Raw genomic sequence first — 13333 nt, 5'->3', positions numbered from 1 at the left:
AAAATATAATAACTAAAGTCTGTTCATACCAAAATATATTCCTTAGTGCTTTCATGCAATTTCTGCTTTAAATTTTAAATAAAGTACCCATGTACATTTTTGTTGAGAGCAGCAATGTCTTAGATTTTACTAAAAAAACTTTAATTCAAACAAAATAATAATGAATTCAAGTATACATATTCCTTTAACCCTTGTGCTATCTTAGATGACCCCACCCTTACATTGACGTGTTCTCCCTACCATGACAAAGGTGGATAAAGGTGGAAAGATTTCATGTTATCCATGGACACCATTGAAGATCACAAATCATTGAAGAAAAAAGGTTCAGAGCACTGACTAGTGGGTCTAGATGACCCAACTTCCAACGTTAAAGTGCCTAGAGTAGCACAAGGGTTACATTACCTTGAATAGTTTAAAAAAAATCCCTTTACCTAATGTGCTGTTTTGTCATTAAAAGTATTTCCGATTCATTAAAATAAAAGTATATAATTCTTATTTATGCTTCTGTTGTATTTTTGTTGTTAACTTCACTTTGTTTTTAAGGACACAAATGTGCCACCTGTCCAGGGAGGGACTACAGATGAGGAAGGAAGGAAATAGTATTTTTTCTGTTATATTTTTTTATTACAGAAGCTGTAATCCTAAACCCATCTCTTTTTTAATTAACTAAATCAATATTGCAATTTTCTTTAGTGCCAAGTTTTTTGTTCATTAAGCCTTCAATTTTCTAACATTTAAGCTGATCTGCCGAACAGTCGTCTATAAATAGACCTCACACGCATTCCTGTTAACTTTAATAACAACTCTTGATAAATTAGATGCGGTAGTAACTGCCAAAGAGATGAAATACAGTAAATTGATGTCAGTAATTCTTATTTCTATCGGATGTTTTTTACTTTCCTGCACATCAACATATTACTTCTTTACAGTCCTACAACTGATTTTATTTTTTATTTTTTCTTAGCTCTGTGTTCACTTCCCAGTCATTTTTGTCGGGAAGTTGCAATGCCTTCATTGTCACCCTATTTTTCCAATTCCACCCACTTCTTTCTCTCCATCTCGCTAGCTTTAGAGGCGCCACTGAGTGCTTGTGGCTTGTTTACAAAGAACATTGAATCCCCCAGTGAGGTTTGGCTTGCTTGTACAAGCAGGGAGAGAATTATGAATGAATTTACCCCCACACTTCAACCCTCCACTTCATTCCTTTATTCTCAGATTCTCTCATCATCATTCTTACTCCTCAGCTACCTTAAGTCACACTTTTCCACTTGTGTGTGTTTGACTAAGAGTGTAGTTGTATAAAGCCAACAGTGGCCAGAGGCTCATTTTTGTGGCCGGGTCAGTGTTTATCCTGACGGCTTGCAGGCGTCTCAGGGGCCCGCTCCTTCTTCCAGCTTCACTCCTTCACCTAAGGGCCCCTCCAGAGAATCTCTCGAACCAGACATTGCTTAGTCATTTTAATATTTTACTGTAAAAAAAGGATGTGCTTAGATTCAAGCATTTATTAAAAATGACAGGCCGTGTTTGAGAGACCTGCTGGGGAAAAAAGAATGAATACAAAAGTGCAAAAAGTCATATATTCTCTAAATGGAAAGAACATTGGGTGTAAGTTTCATGGCTGGTTGGGTGGTGGGAAGTCTTGGACTAGCATGTCATAGTATCCTTCCAAAAATGTCAAGGTTAAAAATGTCTCGCCTGTTGGAGAAAGCCATACTCTCTAACTTTCAAGTGGCATGGTTGCCATAGAAACTGTCCGTGTTGACTTTTTAGGATTAAAATCTTGAATTAAAGTGCCTGGAAACAAAACTTAAATCTTATTTCAAATAAACAGGCATATTAATACAGCCCATATTAAAGTTTAGATCAAACTACTTTCACTAGCTTTCATTAAAGACCCACTCTGATGGAAATCCTGTTTTTGGAGTTTTAAATATTTTCTTGTGGCATTTTTCTCAATGATGGACATATAACAATAAAATTAAGCCTAAAATTGATTTTCTGAGTATTTCTTTTTTCAAGTCACTGTAAATCCAGAGCAGACAATAAAATACAGTTGGAAAAATCCTGTGACGTGGGTGCTACAGTCAGCATGCCAAAAGCTCCCTCCATTTAGATGCATCCACCTGCAGACAAATAGATTCATGGACCTCTTTTTTTATCTTGTCTGGCTCAACAGTGTACAGCGGGATGGCTTCACTTTTGCTCACCATTTTGGTTGCACACATAATGTGAGGTTGGGGGTGTGAGGGGCTGTAAGATAGCAGGAGAGTGCATAAACAGATGGATGATGGGAGGTAGAGGTGGGCTTACTCCACACCAACGGCCCCAGTCTGAGGCAAATGTATGAATTACTGTCGCTTTGCAGAAACTATGTCCTAGAAAGTCACAGTTTTTTTTTTATTTTGGCTAAAAACAGCCTAATCATGATTAAAAGACCACTGAGAACACTTTGAAAACAGATGAAAAGATTATATGGGAGTGGATCTTTAGAGATTAAATGTGTTAGAACTTTGCCAAAGACCAGAGCTTTCTGATTACTAAAACATTTACACAGAAAGTCAGAAATGAAACCTGTGACTTTTTGGGACAGTAACAGGATCTGGGTATCAGTGAGAAACAGGGTGAGATTTGATTTCTTGCTGACACAGAAGAGAAAAAGAGTCATGAGCTGCTGAAGGCGAGTGTTGAAGAGATCCTGGAGACAGCAGCATCCTCTGCCTCACACCTTTTCTTTCCCAGAGTATTTGGTTTGTTTACGAGCAGGAGTTGGTGACAAGTTCATTCCTTGTGCTTTGGCCAATGCTAATGCCAGGTAGAAGGCAGCCAGAGGGACAATGATGCATTCAAAGCAAGACTGAGGCCAGGGTATAAAACTAAACCAGGACTCCAGGCCTTGTAAAACCTCAAAACCCATCACTGCACCTTTCTCCCTGTGAATACACTATCATTCCCTTTTTTTTACCCCGTGTTTTGGCATGCCGTTATGTCTTCAATAACTGTGAGGAAGCAGGAGCTTCACTGGAGACCTCTCCATCTCTCCTGCACTCCTCCTTTCCTCTAATCGCTTCTGCAGTATTGACCATTTTGGCACTGATGTCCGGATGCTGATACCCATGAAAGTTAATCTGACTCTCACTGACTCAACAGTAAAACACACTCCCCAGAAACACCCCCCACCAGACAGTTAGCTTAAACTCCACAGCTCTTTCCGTCTTAAGCCTGGTGCACCCCAAACCATTTGCTTTGAAAATCGTTTTTTGCATCTACAGACGTCTACTTTGTGGTGTTTGTGTGCACTCAGACATCTGTGACAGGGCAGCTATTCTGGGCATGTGGAACATGGTACTCAAGAGATCTCTCCTATGTGCAACCGACTTCCATTACACACTAATGCATTTATGCAAGCTGTCTTAGGTATCTTCACTAGTAGTAGTCAAAGGGTCCGAAGAATGTTTCACTTTGTTACAAAAAGAATAGCTTATTGACAACTCATCTTATGAAAGTGTAAAACTTATAAAATACACACAGTATGAAAGGTTATCATATCTTAAAGAATATACAAATTCCAATAAAAAAAACACAACCTAAATGAAACACAGGATAAAAAAAAGGAAAAGAAAAGACATGGAAAAATATCAAGCCAAAGATTTTCTGTGTCTGCTATAACATGATTTCCAAACCTTTGAAAAGAGAAATACCACAGTCTCTGCAAACCTACAGCTCTTGTAAATAATCTGCGTCTGGGCGCCACCTCAGAATCCCAGCCTGGTCTCGGGCCTGTTGGATGCCATGTCAGTTCAGCTGGAAGAGTTTTGGGTGTGAGGTGGTGGTAGGGGTTGTTGAGGGCAGCACAGTTAGGCAATCAAAGGGAGGAGGCAAAGGGGCATCCAAGTCTGCTCTTGCATCATCAGCAGATTTAGTGAATATTTTAGTGTTCAATGTAATCAAGTAAATGAAAAGAACTAGAAAACCTCCAGATCTCTATTTTTTATCTTAGTACCTGGAGTTTTTTTTTTTTTTTGCATCTTCTCATCTTCAATTATCCACAAGTGTTTCCTGTGACGGCAACAGACTGGCAACCTGTCCAGGATGTTCCCTGCCTTCGCCCATGAGTGGCTGGGATAGGCTCCGGCAGCCCCGTGACCACGACAGGATTTAGAGAGATAGATGTTTCCTGTAGATCTTGACGTTATGTGTAAAGTGATCAATAACTATTATAGGAAAAACGCCACAAAATTACTTTAAAGTACTTCAACTCCAACAATATTAATTTCAGGGTTTCTTTTGTTCTCTTTTTGTTAGTGCACTGTTGAGTGTCTTGGCACATCATTGCCACTTGCACATGACTGAAATTCTGTGGGATTATTGATAGCGCTGAAGAAACAAATCCCACCTAGACTTGACTGACATGGAAGCTGTGGTCCAAGAGCTCAGATGATTTTCAGGTGGAATAAAATTAAAAGACAGGAAATAACATTTTTTATTAAAAAGAAAACAAAAAGGTTGGATCATTTCCAAAACAGCTCAACTCATTTAGCAGAATCATTGTTAGGAAGGACAGAAAGACAGACATGATAGATAGAAATACTTTCCTCTTTTTTAGCTTTAGAAATTGCAATAACGTAGGGTTGTAATGAATAATCGATTTATATTCCTGTGATCCAACCAGATTAATCTGTCTGAGGCAGAATCAAATCAAATTGACCTATATCATCAAAAAATTGTTTTAAAATGAAATAAATCGATAATTAAATAGATCTTGGTAAGTACAATTTAGGTTGAGGCCCGGTAGTTTTTTTTTTTACTATAACTAGTTGAATTTTGTATAAAGATGTCCTGAAACAACTTTAGATCAGTGAATCAGATTGTTCATGATTAACCAGTATTGACTATGAATTGGATTGTCAACCTCAAATTATGATATGAATCAAATGTCGCTAAAACAAATCGTTACACCCCTACAATAATAAGAAATCTGAAGTATTGATGAAGGTTCTCAATTGTCCAGGTCTTGAAGTTGAGTCATAGAAAATGAACTGATAATGCCACTTGGATTAATGCAGATGCGGAGACCTATTGGTGGAGGAAGGAAGAAGCTGAGGTGGAAAAGGCTGGCTAAGAAAAAGTTGGAACACTGTGAGGACAAAAGACAGTAGTACAGAGAGGTGCAGGGGAAGGTGGAGGTGGCAAATGTCAAATAGGGCATAAGGACTTGTGTGACAGGTTGGACATAAAAGAGGAAGACGTAGATCTGTACAGGTTGACCATGCAGAGATACAGAGATGGAAGAATGTGCAGCAGGTTAGAGTAATCAAGGACAGAGATGGGAATGTTTTGACAGGTTCCACAAGGGTGATGGAAAGATGGACGGAGAACTTTGAAGACCTAGTGAATGACGAAAGCGTTGGAAAACACAGAGTAGCAGAGGTGGCCATTACGGTGCAGAAAGCAGGCAAAGGTCTCTGAGGATGAAGTGTAAAGGATGAAGAGTGGAAATGCAGTCAATCCAGACAACATCCCTGTGTAGGTATGGAAGAGTTTAGGAACTTAAGAATTTTTCTTCTTTATCCGAGTCTTAGATGAATTGTGCGTTTTCTTTGTTTTGTTTTGTTTTTTATGGTGGTAGCACAATGTGAGGAATTGAATGGAAGAGTTGAAAATGCACAGGGAATAAAACTTGGTCTGAAAGTCTGCTCCAGTCTCCTTGTACTATAATTAGTTTAATGTGACAGGAGTCAGAGTGACAAGAGAAACAATAAAAGTAATAAATTCTAGAAGGAATGGCTGAAGTTTGATAAAACATGAATACATTCAATCAGACTGCCTGCAGTGTCTCTAAAATGTTTTCTATTGCAGTTAGATTCAGAAGTTGTTGGTCCATGACTTTAAGAAAAATGAATGTTTATGGGCTAGACAAGACCTGGGAGGCCTGGGAAGTCCATGACTCAGGACTCAATTAACACAATTGAAAGAACAAAAGAGATAGAGACATGAAAAAACAAAGAAATTAAGAAAGAAAGGAAAAAGTAGAAACAAAAAAAGGAACTAAGACATTGAAAATTAATCAACAATGTAGAATATTAAAACAGCTGCTTTTATGCTTCACAAAAACTAAGAATCTCACCCTTTCACAGCGAAAGTGACACATAAACACACTTACTTGAATGCCTCATATGTTGCTGGTGGAATTAAAGCTGCTGTGATAACTCTCCCTAAATGCTCTACATGCCTTTGGGTTTGCAGTAGCAAGGCCAAAGAAGATGATCTTGACATGCCTCTTGGCCCTGTACATGAACACAACTGCCACACATTCTTATCTGGGTAATGGCAAAAGCTTAACTTCACTGTCAAATTCAGTTGCATCCCAAAAACACAATTTCCACTCTGAAGCATGGAGGTCTGCTTTTCTCCAAACCGACAGGACAATAAAGAAAGGATGACTGGAGTCCCCATGCGATTTGTCAGGCAAACTGTCCAGGGTCTACCCCACCTTTGACCTTTAGTAGCTAGGACAGGCTCCAGCAACCCCCTGACTTTGAACCGGAATAAAGAAGGTTTAGAAATGGATGGATGAAGAAATGGGCAATGCTAGGCAATGCTGTTGTTGTTAAACTTTCAGCATATCCATTTAGGGGTCACCACAGCAAAAAGGCTTTTACTGATTTGCGCAGGTGGTTTGGCAGAGAGTTTTACGCCGGATGCCCTTCCTGACACAGTCCCGTATTTTATCCGGGTTGGGGACCAGCACAGGAGGACGCAGACTTGGGCCCCCTTGTGGCTACATCATTAGGAAGGGGCCATGTATGGTACAGTTTGGGGTAAAAACCTTCTTTCATCAGTGACAGCATTCGGGATGAAATGTGGGCATAACAATGATCCCAAACGCATTGCCTGGGCAACAAAGGAGTTGCTTCAAAAAAAAAAAGAAGCATTTTAAGGTTCTGAAGTTGCCAAGCCAGTCTCATGACCTCAATACAATGTAGGGGTGTCAGACTCCAATCCTTAAGAGCTGGTCTCCTGCTGGTTTTTAAGAAATCCTGCCTCATCTGCAGCTGACCTGGACCAACCAATAAGGACCCTCTATGGCAGGTTAGTTGAAAAATATGTAGGACACAGGTCTTTCAGGCCTAAAGTTTGATACCTATGTAACAGAGAATCTGTGGAGGACTTTAAAAGTCAATCCTTCCCAGTGAAAGCCCAAACATAAAAGTTCTTGAGACCTACAGGAAACGTTTGACTCTGTCATTCCCAACAAGAGTTATGTTATTAAGTATTCACGTCAACTTTTGTTATTCATCCACTCTATTATGTAAAAAATGATTTAAAAATCATATAATGTGATTTTTTTCTCTCACAGTTGAAGTGTGCCCATTATGGACATTAGAGAGCTCCCTCTTCTGCTTAGCTAGAACAATCAGTGCATGCTAAATATGATTGCAGCAAATCTACAAAAGTTACTAGCGCAGGACAAATCTCAATCAAAAGAAAGAAATAGATTACCTTCTCTCTTATAATCTCACAACATAATGCATAAAAATATGTTTTGTTATCCTTTTAATAATTGAGGTAAAATACCTTTTATATGATCCTTGTCAATTAGTTTTAGGACATTTCTGACAACCTCTGTTTTTTAGAGGGGTCTATAGCAGTAAAGAGTGTCAAAAACAACAGGCTATCTCTTCTTTACTAGAGCAATCACTTTTAGTAATTCCAACACTGGCTATGCTCCTGTGTTTCCTCTTTCAGACTTTACATCTGCAAGAGAATTTACCGAAAGCAAGCTTGCGCTGTAAAAATGTGTGAATTTACATTTTTTCCAACCCCTATTATTCTTGTCTCAGTTTGGCTCATAGGCGTGATTTACACCGTCTCTCTTCTCCCCTTCACGTTCAGTTTCTCAACTTCCACATTGAGTAAGAAATATATCAAGCGTGTGTTATCAGCATAAACACTTTGGTGGCCCAAATGTGAGAAAAAAAACTGCACAAACTAAAATAAAAATGGTTATTTTGTACTATCCATTTTTGGACCAGGAGATTGTTATTCTACAAAGATCTGTAAGCAGGAGCAAAATATTCATTATTTAAAAAATATACCTATAAAACTAGCAGTGCAACTATTGTTTGATGTACTATTTGTGTAATTGGAATGTGTCTAGTTAAGATTTGTTTACATCAAAACTTTTGCTAAAAGTACAAATCTTCTTCATTAGGATAAAGTACACAACATTTTGGTGTTTTGTTTTATTAAAATAAAAATATAAAAAAATAAAACTAAAGGTATTGGTTGTTTTTAAGGGGTGTAATAAAAGCCTATTCATTCTGTTTCTAAAGATCTGCAACATATTTAAACATATTTCAAGCTTATTAGGATGTTTAGGGCATAGTTTGCATGTTTGATAAAAAACAAACACAGTATTTAATCAAAGTGTGTAGTCTTTCTTCAAAATTGATGTCTTAACGCAGTGGAAATCGAAGAGGAACATCCAGAAGCATGTTTTAAACAAAAGGCTGCCTTTTGTTGAAATTCTTAGGGCAAAAATGTGTCATTTTTATTTGTTCATGCATTCAGTTGGTCAAAGGTTTGTCTTCAGCTCCAGGAAGATGCTGCTCATATCTGCTCCAGATCACATGTCTGTAAAAGCTGTGAGGTGGTTTGCTTATATAAAATAGCTGCTGAACATAAACAAGCTGCATGCATTATTTTATTGTTTGCTTGCAGTTATAATGTGGCTCCGCAGTGATGAGCTGTGCCTGGTTATAGCAGTTTGTCAACCTCTAGTGGTTACCTGTAAAACCTCAGCTGTCAAAGTAGCGGCACGCATTGACTACAGTGCCATCTGGAAACACTGATCACCCCCAATACTTGAAAAACCTTTCCGTTTAATAACACTATTCTAAAAAATAACTCCTGAGAGTGAAAATGCATCATCAATTAGCACTTTTCTTTACTTATTTTGATGAAGCTCTGGTTATTAAAGGCTGAAATGGTGGGATTATACTTCAAATTTCACACTCTTTGATACATCATCCTCCATTCATTAAGCCATTCATCTTTAACACTCATCCCTCTTTCTGTTTCATACTTCTGTGTCACTGTCCCCAATGGGTTAGTGTCTAGAAGTTTCTTCTGTCAGCACCATCTGGGGGGCTGACAGGGCGGATGAGGCCCACGGGAGAGACATCAAACATGGGATGCTGGCCTTGGTCTTCTCGCCTCTCCCCATCCCATATCTATTTGAGTTACTGGCTCCTCCATCTGTCTGCGCATGATTTGGAACTGGCTGTCACAGGCAAGAAAGAAAGGCCCTCCTCCAGTGACAAATGACAACCTCAGAATAAACATAACAGAGGAGGGGGTGGAGAAAAAGAGCTGAATCACTCTTTCATCATCCATCAGCCTCTGCTGGGCTTCTCATTAACCTCTGTTCATTGCCTCTGACTCTACTCTGGTGTCTGTCAATCTTATATTTCCCTATCTAACTTTGGTAACATCATAAAGCAATTTGTCATTTTTCCAATAAAAACATTTAACTCATCCTTTTCCCTGATTCCATCCCTTTTATTGCCCTGAATTTCTGCAATCGCGCTGTATTTCTGCACAAATGTCAACAACTTCATAACACTGTTGAAAAAGTGAAGATTTATATGTGAGCTAAAATCAAGATGAATACAGGCATTGCAGAAGACGCAATTAAAGACAGAAGAACAGATAACATAAGCAAACCAAAAGTCCACCGACTCACATACTCCTCTAGCTCTCAGCACCGTCTAAAACCTGAAGCCAGCATGCCGAGCCCTGCTGATCTTAGTGTTGTTTCAACCAAGCACACAAATGACAGATGCCTGCTCTGCTGCAGCACAGGCATTCAGAGCATCTCCTCTGAAACCAAAGGCATATTCCTTTTATAAACAGCAGGGATTAGGGCCCTTTGGAGGAAGCTAGCATGTGCAGAGGCCTTAGGCGGCATGCAGATAAAAAAGCATCTTAAATTAAATCAATAACCACCAGCCACCACTTAATCCTGGCTAGCCCCAATAAACACCCCTACAGCAGTCCCCAACAAAGACCCTGCCCATGCCTTAGTCCAGTTCAACCACAACCAAGCCCCAGACGCCTTCATCTTTTTTTAGCTGCACCCCAGGCCCATTCTGGGGTACTCAGGTGAATGCTTTCAGTCAGGGTAGAGTGAGCCATTTATGACAAGCAAAAGAGGATGAAGGACTACATGTGTTCGTCCAGGTAATCCATCAGCAGACAGGCCAGTTTTGGACGGCACGGCGACTGGCAGCTGGAGAGAAGTGAACAGCTGATGTGGGTAGAGCCCATCTAGATCACGCCAGACAGGATAAAAAGATATAACCCCCACCTCCCTCCCTCACCACCCACCCCTCCTCTCAGTGCTCCCCATGTCATCCCAAAGCTCTTTCATCTTTTAGCCCAGCGGGTGCTAAAGCAAACTTTCCACTTTGGCTCGATAGAAACTGGGCATTGTAGGGAACCTTTCACTTTCTTTGCATCAATGAAGGAGAACTGTGCCAGCCCAGTTCAAGGACAGGGTGCATCAGCTGGGACACGTTCTAGCTGATAACATTTCTGTTTAAAGGATTCAACCAGTTTAAAACATTAATATAGTTAAGATTAGCATTTACTGGGTATTAAAATGATCCTAGGTTCATGCAATCAAGCAACCACTTCCAATGAAAAATCTACCTAAACGTACATATTTGTGCAATTCCTGCTTCAGTGTTCAAAAATGCATTCAAGCGCAAGTTTGAATGCATTTTTAGTTTTAAAGTCCGTTTTCGGGCTCTACATACAAAATGTGTGGCCATTGAACGTGCATGGAAGGCTAAACCAGCTGAACCCTACGCCTCTGGCTCTTCCCTATTGCTCCAGTTTTAGGGGCATTTGAAGGTGTGGTGGAGTCCGAACGTGTATTTTAAGGAGGAACCGTAGCAACTATCCCTCCACCAGTAGGATGATCCACGTTGCGCACGTGGCGTGGAGGTGAAGCGCAAGTCTTCACGTGGATGTGTTACGAAGCACAGAAGTTTAATTTAAATGTAAGAACTGACTTTTTGTTTTTACATGACCTTTTGAAGTTATAAAACTGATGTTATATATTTCCCGAGCACTGGCAACTACGCGCTAACGTAGATGACCGGCGGCTATTGATGACGTCATCGAGTGGCAGTAACGTCTGAATTTGAAGACACTATGTTTTCCATATCTCTCCACTTGGAGTGATAAATGTAGGGGTATCAGAATAGAGCTGTAAAACAAGAAGCTTGGGGCAAGATTTGCACCAGCTCGACATTTTGCACCAAGCCTCTTCCAAATGTGAGTTCAAGTGCTACTATACCAAAACGCCAACTTGTGTTATATATTTTTGATACTTGATGCTTAAACTGTTCAAATGTTTTTGTGTTCAAATTGTTCAAATTTTGAAAACAATAAAAAAAAAAAAGTGATTTATTTTTTCTAAATCACCTCTCTAAGTCACAGGAGTTATCTTATGTAACATTAACAAATTTTCTGTCTCTCATTCGAGCAAATATCCTTTTTTCTCTTTAACTTTAGGTCAAGACCAAAGATACAAGCTGAGATGAGGATGAAGCTGAGGAGAGTCAGGATTTCCAAGCTGTCAGGAAAACAGTAAATCCTATCCCCCAGGCCACTGGCACCACTCAGGAATGTGGTTCTTCCACTTTAATTGTGCTTCAATTCCCAATCCCCAACTTGCAAAATTAAATTTCCCTTTTCTAATGTGTGAATTCACTAAAGGCTTTGGTACAGCATCTTTCAACTCAACCCAAGGTTCCCTTTAAAAGTCAGAGAGCTTTAGAGAGAAGGCCACAATGGTTAGATAACTGAGAGCTTCAAAGTCAAAAGGACTATGAGAGACAGCCGGACAGTAAATCAGGACGACACTTCAAAGTAGACTATTGAGGCAGCCATGCAGATACATGAAGGGCACAAAAAGAGAGACATTCAAATGCATAAAGGATCATAGAACAACTTGAGACGGCAGACAAAACAAACAAAACACACTAACAATAATCTTTATATGCAAGAGAGCAAAGTAGACAAAATATGGTCAATGGTCTCACACACACACGCAGCTGTCATTAGCAGCCAGCCAGCTAGGGTGACAGAATAAAGGGCAGACAAACAGAGTGAGAGATCTCCATGTGAAAGACAAAGCAGGGTACAGTAGTGGCTAGCAGCAGCCAAGGGAGACTTCATTAGTGAGGTCAGTGCCCCAGGGTACTTAGTGTAACACTGGAGGCCTATGCACCCACCCCCTGGCCCTATGCAGAGGTGGATATTGCATCTTTGCGATAACATCTCTCGACATAGGAGGGGGCCTCAGCATCACAGCATAAAGACCCCTGTTTTCGGCAAGTTTGAAATAAGGCTTTGTTCCCCCAAGGCCTTGGTTCCCCACCACCACCACCACCTTCTCCTCCTACTCTTTCCTCTTGGGTGGGCCAGAGACTTTCCAAAAAACTGAGCAACGTGTGTCTGGGGATAGCCCCCTCAAGTCCCCCACCACCACCTCCACCCCCCTACCCCCGTCTGTCCACTACACATATACACAAGTACGCTAAGATGCACTCACACATTCACAGTCTAACATGCACACATATCTTCCAGCAACCTCAACCCCTCATCCAGAGAGTGGCGTCCGCTGGCTTTTGGCCATGTCTGTGTGGAGCAGTTGGTAGGAGAGGTGGAGATCCTGGGCTGTGGAGGGAACAGCTCCAGGAGGGGCCTCAATGGGCTCACCCCTGGCAGAGTAGGGGCCCACAGAGAGGGGTGTGTGTATGCCTGTGTGTCTATGAGGGCTTGAGGGGGCCTAGTCCTGGTCAAAGGTGCCTGGCTGCCTGGGCACTCCAGGGAGCTCAACAGACAGGCAAGCTTTACATGGAGCCTCCCTTAGTACAGACACTCCACAGTCAGTTACATACAGCTTACAGTAAAGACTCTCACCAGTCATCAATAGCCATACTCACACTAGAAAAACACAGTCAATAATAGTGACATTCATGAATCAGCACATTCAATTTTTGGCCAACCAATACACTTCCCATCAAGTGACAAAGCATCACCAGTAAGGGGCGGGCGGCAGCTGTTGATCTATGGACGACAAGAATATATGCTAATTTTCTTGACCACTCCTGGCAAGTGAAGGGTTTGTCAAGGTCTCCGTGGAGGATGGGGAGTAAAAATATTTCTGTTGTGATGCTGAAAGCAGTTGCCAGGTAGGAAAGATGCGCACACCTTCCATTTATACTCCCATCAGCTGGTGGATTTAAAAGACCCTCAA

At 40.6% G+C, this 13333-nt stretch overlaps 1 protein-coding gene and 1 long non-coding RNA gene across 6 annotated transcripts in view; one reads left to right on the top strand and one right to left on the bottom strand.

Annotated features, from left to right (window-relative positions):
- The window catches only part of LOC111946375, a 118737-nt gene extending 109200 nt beyond the window's left edge, over positions 1–9537 (top strand). The window contains exon 4 of the long non-coding RNA XR_002872055.1: positions 9114–9537. This is a non-coding gene — a long non-coding RNA (uncharacterized LOC111946375). The remainder of the gene's footprint in view (positions 1–9113) is intronic.
- Positions 1–13333, bottom strand: part of LOC101159862 (ankyrin repeat and fibronectin type-III domain-containing protein 1) — a 148537-nt gene that overhangs the window by 61545 nt on the left and 73659 nt on the right. The window lies entirely within an intron of this gene.

The sequence above is a fragment of the Oryzias latipes genome, chromosome 19, assembly GCF_002234675.1.
Source record: "Oryzias latipes chromosome 19, ASM223467v1".
NCBI classification, from domain to species: Eukaryota; Metazoa; Chordata; class Actinopteri; order Beloniformes; family Adrianichthyidae; genus Oryzias; species Oryzias latipes.
Note: the sequence above shows the minus strand (reverse complement) of the source record. Positions and strands in the feature narration are given on the sequence as shown.